This window comes from Lagopus muta, chromosome Z (assembly GCF_023343835.1).
Source record: "Lagopus muta isolate bLagMut1 chromosome Z, bLagMut1 primary, whole genome shotgun sequence".
NCBI lineage: Eukaryota > Metazoa > Chordata > Aves > Galliformes > Phasianidae > Lagopus > Lagopus muta.
In genome coordinates, this window is record NC_064472.1 from 66,819,136 (window position 1) to 66,829,070 (window position 9,935).

The following is a 9,935-nucleotide window of genomic DNA, read 5'->3' on the forward strand; positions in this document are numbered from 1 at the left end:
TGCAAGGCCAGCTGCACATGAGAGCTGAGCAGGATTCAGCCCGCACGTGTATCGAAGCAGTGAGCTGGGAAGTGCATATCGAAGAACTGCTCCTTGGCTTAGATTTGATTTGCAGGAACCTACAACAGTCTCATTCCTCAGAAAACAGGCTCAAATTGCAGCCTCAGCCTCAGTCTGGCACTGCATGCCCATGGTGCCCACATGTGTGGGGTCAGCACTGGGTTTCCTGTGGAGGAAAGAAGGGAAGCGTGTGTGCACAGAGGTGTGCCCACTTTCCCTGTCCTGGCATTCCTTTTCCAAGGATGGATTCCCATCCCAGTGACACCTCGTGTCAAATGCTGTTGAAGTGATCTCATTAGGTACAGCCTGTGCAAATATTTAGGCTTACCTGCTGACTTCCATTGATTGTATGAGAATGCTTCCCAAATGGAAGCTGACAAATTAATGAGAAATGCAAACACATCCTGGTTTAAATGAGTGCAAAGCAGAGCAGTGCCTCTCTGATTGATGAGGATGACTGACTGCAGAGAGCAAGTGACCTTCTGTGGTGCTTCGGGTGGGGAAAGTGCTCTGAATATCATCTCCACTCAGCCCCACTGAGGTTTGTTAAGGTACAGCAGCTTTCCCAAGAGGTCTAACAGATTGTTAGGAAAAAAACAGAAAACCCAGATGATGAATGAAAGGCATCCCAAAGTTACCACACGATGCCTCACCAGCAAACACTTTGCCCACCTTATTGTGGTAACACTGTTTGCCCCAGCAAGTTCCCAGAAGTTATGAGTCCCTGACACTATATAGTTTGTGAAGTTAGCTTTAAATTAATATGCTGTTGTATTATTTGACAAGCAGAAATGGAGTAACACAAGACAGCAAGAAAAAGGAAGAGTTATTCTCACAAAAAAAGCCTCACATGCACCAGAAATGCACATATGTATATTTTTATGCACATGTATCTTTTCGAAGACATAGGTAGAAAACCTTTTATTGTCTGCCTCTTGCCTGCATTTTATCCTAAGGACACTGGAAGTCCCATTTGCTGAGGTCAGTGCTGGTAGCAGCAGCCTCCAGCATGGGAGCAAACCGACGGACATCTGTCTGAGAGCAGAACCAAACACAAAGCGAGCCAGCACCGATCACAGGTAGGTGGCTGAGGGAGATGTCAGAGAGATGGTAAAACTAAGCTGCGTGCTTGTCACAAGGAAATGGTAAGTTTTAAACCAGAACCTGTTCCATAAGGATTCCCAAAGACAGTAGAAAGCAAAGCAGTTTAAAGTGATTGATTTTATTTCTTTTTCTGGTGGAAAAATAGGAAAAACTACCTAGAGTCATTGAAAGACTGTTTTCACTGTAAATCAGTACAAACAGCTTGGAGAACTGCTGCACTTGGATCAAGGGCACGTCTAACCCATATTCAGCCCAAGAGCTTAATTTTCAAAACTTGGCTCCCAGTTTTGGAAGCGTGAGATCAGGCCAAGATACATCTCCAGTAAAAGGCCGGAGCTCAGGGCTGGCGTTGAATTACAGAGCCCAGAAGTTTTACAGAAGAGTTTTATGAAAATTGTTTGCAAATGGGCTTAGAAAAGTTTTCTGCCCCTTGCTGGTTGCTTCGGGATCCAGTCCTGTCAGAAGAGCTGAGGAGCTCTCCTCCCGTCACCCTGGTGCAGAATGCTAACTGCCAAACTGGTGTCCTCTCGTGAGCTTGTGTGCCTTCCTGCAAGACGTACCTTTGCCAAGATGGGTGCTGCGCTGCCAGGGAGGCCGTGGGGCTCCTCCAGGACTGCTGGAGGAAACGTGAAGCCCTCGGATGCACAACATGAGGTTGCATGATCTAATGGCCTCTTCTGTCCTCAGGTACTCCATCCAAACTGGCAAATTAAGTGCTTTTTAATTCTGTTTGTCAGTTGCGCTCTTACCTGTAACAGTCTGGTAAGGAATAGAAGTATGAACTCAAGATTTTGCCCTGAGCAAAGCTGATTTACATTTGATTTCTCAGCTTTATTACTGTATCTGATATTCATTTAAAAGAATTTCATGGGGCCTGCAGGAATTACACTAATCAATGGGCAGTAAATTCATGTCTTTGTTGTCCCTGAACCCAGTGCAGTCATCACGTACATCAGGACTTGCACAGAAGTGGTTTGGTTCTGCCTCTGCTCCGGGAGAGCCCTGGAACCGGGCTGCTATTGCTAAATGCGTGTTCCCCTCAGAGCAGAACCGAAACGCAGAGACCCAGCAGGGTCAGCAGTTCTGAGAGGTCACAGGGAAACATATTTGCATCTCATTTAGACATACTTATGTCTGTATACTTAGAAATAGAGGCAAGTGCTTTTCAGTGAAGCCAAGTGTGTTTGGTTTGTAACAGCATCTGCTGAGTTCTGATTGCTGCTTTTTGCTTTTAATTCCCATCAGAATTTTTCTAATAATGTGTTCCAGTCTTTCTATCCTCTGAACCCGCGCATTTAGGTTAGAGAAGGAGAAATGCTCTCTTAAAAACCTACTCCTTCCTCCTAACAAAAGGCACGAGTGTGGTGCTGTGTTTAACATTCACAAGAGTGCATCCACTGCACCGTGAGAACAGAGACCGCATGAGCTGTGGATGAGGCACTTTGTGCCAGAAGACCCCAGGGAGACACTCAGGAGTGCTGACATGGCTCAGATGAAGAGTTTTCTGTGAGAATTCTTAAAATAGCTGTGTGGACTCCCCGAGATCTTTCAGCTGCATCCCTTTGGCTGTGACTGCTATGGCTTCAGGAGGAGTTATTGCCTACGGCTCATTCCACTCCTCTGCATTTCTTCTGCTAGCCTGTTGAGCACCATTCATTTCCCATTCCTATGCCAGCTGGACCCAAAGTGATAGAGGGGGACCTTGTGCTGTGTGAAAGATGTGATACACAAAGCGCTGTGCTTCACGCTCAGCTGGGTGTGCAAAAGAGGCTCTGTAAGGGACAGCATTTCCACCAGGGGTGTCAGCAGGGTATCTCAGGCTTCTCCCACAGACCTCAGTCTAACAGCTTTCCATTAACTAACACCCCCTGTGCTTGGAGGCAGTGGTGCTCTTAAGTGCTTTTCTAAGTAACGGGCCTTACAGAAGCTGATAGAAGGATCCACTTGCCTGTCTCCGCTATGCCATATTTCTTCTCTTCTTGTAAAAATATGAGCTGATTCTAAATGGAAGCTAGCTTAAACTTCAGTGATAGGCTGGTCATCTGCTGGTCATCGCTCTTTTGTACCGAAAAAGCTCTTTGCATGTGAGCCTGCAGTACATTTCACAAAATGGATTCCTTCCTGCAGGTGTATCCCACTTCTCACCTCCTCCTCCGTTCTGATTAACAATGGTGGCATGATCTCATCGGGCCCCGACAAGTATTGATGGGCCCTGGGATTGTGAGGCTAATAAAGTGTGCTGCCCGGAATTTCCTGGTGACACAAGAGCACTCCCTCATGAAAGGTGCAGGAGACAGTGCACGATGCAGTGCGAATGCCACTCACACAGCAGCGGTGGCGGTGGGCAGAGCAGGAGCAAGGTTTGTGCTGCCTGGGGGAATGAATGAAAGCAGAACACTGTGAGTGTCATCTGTGGCTGCTGCGGCTCTCCAGTGCTGCTTCTGGTGTGGCCACACTGTGAGCACTGCACCATGCACCACTGTGGGCGCTGTGAGCACTGTGTGTCAGTGCAGCACTGCAGCATAATGAGCGCTGTGAGTAATCTGAGCACTGCAGCACTGCATGCACTATGAGCACTGTCACACTGCAGCACTGCTGTGTTGTGTCCATGTGTGCTGGGCCAACAGTGCCAGGCCCAACCCAGCCTATGACTCCCCCCAGCTCTGGGCCCCCTGGCTGTCACTGAGGCTCTCCAGGGCAACTCCTTTAGTGAAAGAAGGGAGTAAAAATCTGACTAGAGGCGCAGCAATAGAGAAAATCCCTTTTCCAGCTCGCAAGCCCTTCCCCAGCCTCTGTGACTGCCTCACCTCCTGCACAGGCTCTGAATGTAAACTTTGCTCAGCGCACTCAGGGTAATCTTTTCACATCATAAAACTTATAATCCTCCTTAAGTGGTTTCCTAGGGTTTGAGGTATGATGCACTTATCAAATAACTGAAACAAATAAATCAGCTTATTTAGGCTGCGGCTGGTGCGTGTGTATCTCTGTGCACGCGGGGAGGAAGCCAGCACCATACCAGCATTTGTATACATTAGCCACAAAGCTGTCTGTGACAAGCTGTCCTCTGCACAACTAAATATTTAGTTGCATATCATCAGTAAATTCTCTGGCGATGAAGGCGGAAGGGTGCTCTGTGTTGTGTGGTGTGGAGCAGGACAGCAGGACAGTGGGACAGCAGGGCAGTGGGACAGCAGGACAGTGGGACAGCAGGACAGTGGGACTCAATCCCGCACTACCGCCTCTGCCCAGGAGCCCACACCAAGTGGAGTCCCACAGCCATCTGCCACCTTTGTACATATCTCGAGTTTTCTAATGTTTGTTGCTAACTTTTATTGGTGTTAGAGGAAGGTTTGTTGTTTTTTTGGGGTTTTTTTGCATGTCCAAAATTAAATCCATAAGCAACCTCATATTTCTAAATTATAGATTCTCTACTTCGCATTCACTACAAACCTGTTAATAAACTCTAAACGTATCAGCTTGTAAAGATGAGCTTTAAACAACAAGCCAGAAACACTATCCTAAGCTTGTTCTCTGTAAGCTTGTTCCATGCACACTTTTCTGCCCATAACTGCTGTTGGCGTCCGAACACCCGCAGAACAGAACTCACCCGACATGCTGGGCTGTTGGTATATTGGTAGGTTGATGCAAGGAGGTTGGTGGTGATTCACCTCGGTATGGAGGGGGAAGCTGTGTGCCCTCAGAACACGGCGCTCCTCCTGCCACACTGCCTCCACCAACCGCTTCTGGATGTGGCTGCTTGCATCTGGGACAGCAGAACAAGGAAGACAGCAGCACTGCTGTCTACTTTTCTAGAATAGGTTGGGTTAATAAGAAAATTAAATCTCAGATAAATACTCACCAGAAAGTAATTTCAGACTGTCATGGAAATTATCTACATTTATAAGTTATCTAAAGTAAAGTGAGCCATGCTCGCCTCCAGCAGCCCTGCAACCATTATGAATTATTGAATAAGTCATCTTTTTTTTATTGTTATTGACATAATAAATATATTTGCTTGAAAACATCCGCAGCTGCATAGCCACAGAAATATTTATGAGCCTGTGCCCTGTACAGCACTGTGTTACAGAGCACTGTGTTACAGGGCACTGTCAGCAGAGGGGAAGTGCAGACAGAGAAGGTCTCACCTCTGGCATTGGTTCCTCAGTTACCTGGTCTCTACAGGTCCTCATCTTCACAGGCAATGACGTGAAATTAAAATAAAACAGTTCAAGGTGAAGAGTGTGTACCTCATTTCTTATTCTTTTTACAGCCAATTCTTGGGCCACTAGTAAAATTCAATCCCGCAAACTGAAATAATGTGTTTTGGAAATGCGGAGCAGTGTAGGCTTTGAGGGTCCACCTCTGGAAGCTTTAAAAACCCAGAGGCACTGGAACCTCAGAGTGTTGTTAAGGCAACGGGAGATCTGCCAGGCACGTGGATGCTTGGGAGGGGACAGCACCTGCAGCATCAGCAGAAGCCATCCCAGCCAGTGACACTGCTGAGATCCCTGATGTCACAATGCAATTCCCCAGAGATATGCTCCAACAGCATGGAAATGCAAGGGGAAAAATATGGTGATAGGAAGTGCTGTGTGCAAGCATGTACACACAAAAATGGAAGTCAGCTTGACCTATGGCCGGGATGTGGCAGAGGCAAAGCCGGGGCTCAGCCCTGTCCTGGCAGCCCTCCTGTCTGAGGCAAGCTGGTTCAATTGCCCCTCAGTGCCTTCGGGGGCAGTTAAACACCCCTCTGGAAGACCACAGAGCATGTGGAGAAAGCTCTCCTCCTGTGCTAAGAGCTGCATTAACTTCTGCCCATCTCCATAGGCAGAACACACGGAGTTGATGTCTCTCCGTTTTCCTGTAAGTAAAAGGTTAGCTGTGACTTGCTGCGAGTCTGCAGGAACTCAGGGTACGAGCAAGCAGCAGCAGCAGCATGTTTTAAGGAGTGCTTCTCCCTGGAATGCAAGCCCAGAAGATTTAGCCTTTTTAAAATTAGAGTCTGGTGGAGCGACATGTCATAGCTTGGACGTGGAAAACAAATCAGCCTTTATTCAATTGTGAAAATTAAGGCATAAATTGCTGGTTGCTTAGCTCTCAAAACAATGTCACGTTACAAGAAATGTGATATTTTGAAGAGAAACAGGAAAAAATTTATCAAGGATTTTGTTATTGTTGAATTATCCTCCTGCTTGATCTGCTGGCTATAGATACTCGGTGTCTGCCTAAGTGCTTTCCATTCTTCCCATAAGCAAATTCTGGCTGAAGACCATATATCATTTCACTCTTGATCACTGCTAGTCTCAGTACCTCATTACAGCAGAGCACTTTTTGAAACTGAGCTATAGCCCAGATAAATGATTGTATAAAGTTTTAAATAAACATACAACATTTATGTTATGTTGTTTCACAGGGATGATTTATAGTCATTTTCTTCTTCCAGTCCTGAGCCCTGGACATAAAAGACACTGAGCTCTCTGCTGTTTATCCAAGCTAAATCCTCTGTTTGTTCTGCATAAGCGTTCTTGATTCTTTAATATATTGCAGGCTTTAGCTTCAGGTTTATTCCCTCTGGGATGGTGGAATTAGATACATTAACTGACAAAGATAAGGCACGGACACTGCAGCTTAATAGCCATTAAAATAGATACTGTGATAACAAAATTGGAGCTGGAGGAGGGGGTTGAGGTTGCAGCATTTTAAAAACATGTATTTATGAGACTGAGATGATTAAACGCAAGATTTCGGAAATCTCGGCAAGGAAAGGCACAAGTGGCAACGGGATTCTGCGTGGTTGGTTTTAGTTTCATAAGGAAAACGAGCAGGTTATGCTGCCTCTCATCTCTCCAAGGACAACTTCGTTCCATCCTAACATGACTTTAGGTGATCTGGATGCTGAGCTCTCAAGTTCTGCTCTGCGCAACAGGGGGAAATCAGGAGAGTGCTGCAGGACAGAGCAAGCCCCTCTGCCTGCAGAGCAACTAGGTGGATTCCAGTGACCACATTCCCGCTTCACCTGTGTTTCAAAACACATATATAAGTGTTCAGACTGCACAGGGGCCATCTAATTACTTCATTCGCAATAGAGTTCATTCACTGAAAGACAACAGCACCCAATGTCCGTTTTCTCTTTTTTTTTTTTGGAAAGCCTAAATAACCAAACCCACTAAAAATTGCTTTGCAGCTCATTTGATTCAGTAGTTGTTCTCAGACCCTCAGTGTTCACACAAAAGCTGTTTTTATCTCGAGTGAGCAGCAAGCAAAATAAGGGCACAAGTAGTGTTTTTAAAAAAATGAATTCCCTGCTCAAGATTGCTTTCAACAAAAGCATATAAAATGATGCATGCATATTACCTAATGAATACGTATTTTGGCTTTCATCATAAACAAATCACTGCCTGCTGGTGAAATCTGCTTTTCCCTTCACCGTGTGTCCATATGGCTGCAGTGAGCAGTTGGGGCTTGCTGTTACACATGTAGAGACAGAGGTTCCACAAGCAGCAGAGCTTGCAGCTCTTCCCCATCACAGTGAGTGCCTTCCAGACCCAGCTGTATCTGTCCTGACTGTTAGAATAATGGGAATTTGCTTTTATTAATATCTCAGTAAATCAGGAAAACATTTCTTATAAAAGCTTTCACTAAAACCCTTGCAACTGCTTATTTGTACGGCAAACACTGCTTGACCTTTTCCAAACACCTGTAACAACCAAGCATTAACTAGCTAGGTGTTCATCAAAACATCAGCACAATGAGGAATCCTCCTCTTCCTCTACCCAACAGAGAAGGAAGCCGGAGCAGACAGTACTGCCTCACATCTGATACGGCTGTGCCCAGGGCAGCAAAACTTGATAGGTGTTCCTTGAACAGCTTCTCCTGAAAGACTGCATGCAACTCAACTTGCTTAATTTCCTTCAGATAGAAATAAGGAGTTAAAGATTAAAACTTTTTTTTTTTTCATTTTTCTCCTGAAAATCTTCGGTTGAATTTATAGCTATTCAGAAAAATGGAAAAAGATACTGATTCATTTACTAAGAGAAGTTAGGTAATTTAAATAATTTCTAATTATTTGCCGAAGAAGTGTCCTGTTAGAAACTAGTGACTACCACGTTCAGGGCACTCAGAACACAGCATCCACCTCAGCATACAGTCTGAGGCTGAAGCAGTTTGTGAACTTCTTACACAGAAAACCTTTCCCCCCTTACTCTCATTTTGCTGCTGAGAAAAGGAGAGACTTGTTATACAGACAACCCACCGTCTGCCCACAGGAGCCCTTCCTCACAACTGCTTCAGGAAAGATGCCATCACGTTGCATGAAATAATGCAACACAAGCATTGCTTTGCCCTTATGCTGTGATGCAGAGATAACACCTTTTAAAATGTCCTCTTGCTAAGCTTAACTATTTCTATTTAGGTTATGACACACTGTCAAGGTGTCCAAGGCTTTCCATGAAGAGCAGTGCCCTCTCATGGAGGTAGATAGACCTACCAATTCCTTCTGGCAGCATTATTGTCTTGATCTTGACATCCTGCTTAGTCTGTTTATTTAGAGTTATTAGCCCCATTTCTGCTGTGTAATCACCAGAAAAATCGGGATGCAAAATAAACCTGAGCATACAAAACATCATATGCATACACATCAGAAGTGTTAAATTGCTGTACAAACATCAAAACTGCTATACAGTCTAAATAAAAGATGCTCGATGTTGCTTGACTGATTCCTAGTGAAGCAGGAGGGCTCAGCAGTTTGCACAAAACAGGCACTAATATTCATGCAAATGTATGAGTATTAGTGGCTCAAAGTGCTAGCTTTAAGAATGAACCACAAAGCTGTCTGACTTATTTGCATGAGAAGCTACATGTCAGTTTAATGCCTGCAACAAATGGTCTTCCTAACCTTCGTGTGCAACTCTGATAACAGAGCAAATAATAGCTTACAGTGCCCTACAGCCCTCATCTGCAACATCTACTGTATTATCATCTCATTGCCCAAACATCCTTCTTAGGTGAAGAACACGAATGGCCTGGGGTATTGTACAACCAGTGTCTCTTGATGGGAGAACAATTCAATCCTACTTTATCTCCAGAAACAAAACAAAAAATTCCTTCACTTACAACTAAGCTATTAAGCAAATAAAAAGCACTGAAGGCTTACCATTACCACTTCAACCTAAATTCTATAAAATGCCTACTAGCTTAATTTGCCTGCTCAACTTAAAACCTGATGATTTAATTTCATTGCTCTAAGCATAGAAAGGTCTGGGTCAGAAGAGACCCCATAGACCATCCAGTTCCAACTCCACTGTCATATGCAGGGACACCTCCCACTCCATCAGGGTGTCCAAATCTCCATCCCAGTTCTGGGACGTGGCACCCACACTCTTCTGTGCAGCCCAAACTTCAAGCACATATGTCTTTCTTTTACCTTCACTGCATTCCCTGATAAACAGCCTCTCCCCATCTGTACTGCAGATCTGATGGCTAACAAGTAATCTCTGGAAACAGTTGTTCTATCCCTTTCTCAGAGAACAGCTAAATCCACGAGCAATGCACAGTAGCTGTGCTCTACTCTCCCTGCTACAAGTAAGCCCATTTAAATGTTAATGCCTTATTTTGTCAATGCAGTTATGCCTCATCAAACCTCTTTCAGTCAAGTATTCCGTAACACCATACTTGCACAATCATCTACTTGCTGTGTATATTGTTAGAAGAAAACTTTCTGTAGCAAAACATAAATTGTTTAAAATGATGTCAAACTACTACAAGTATTTCAG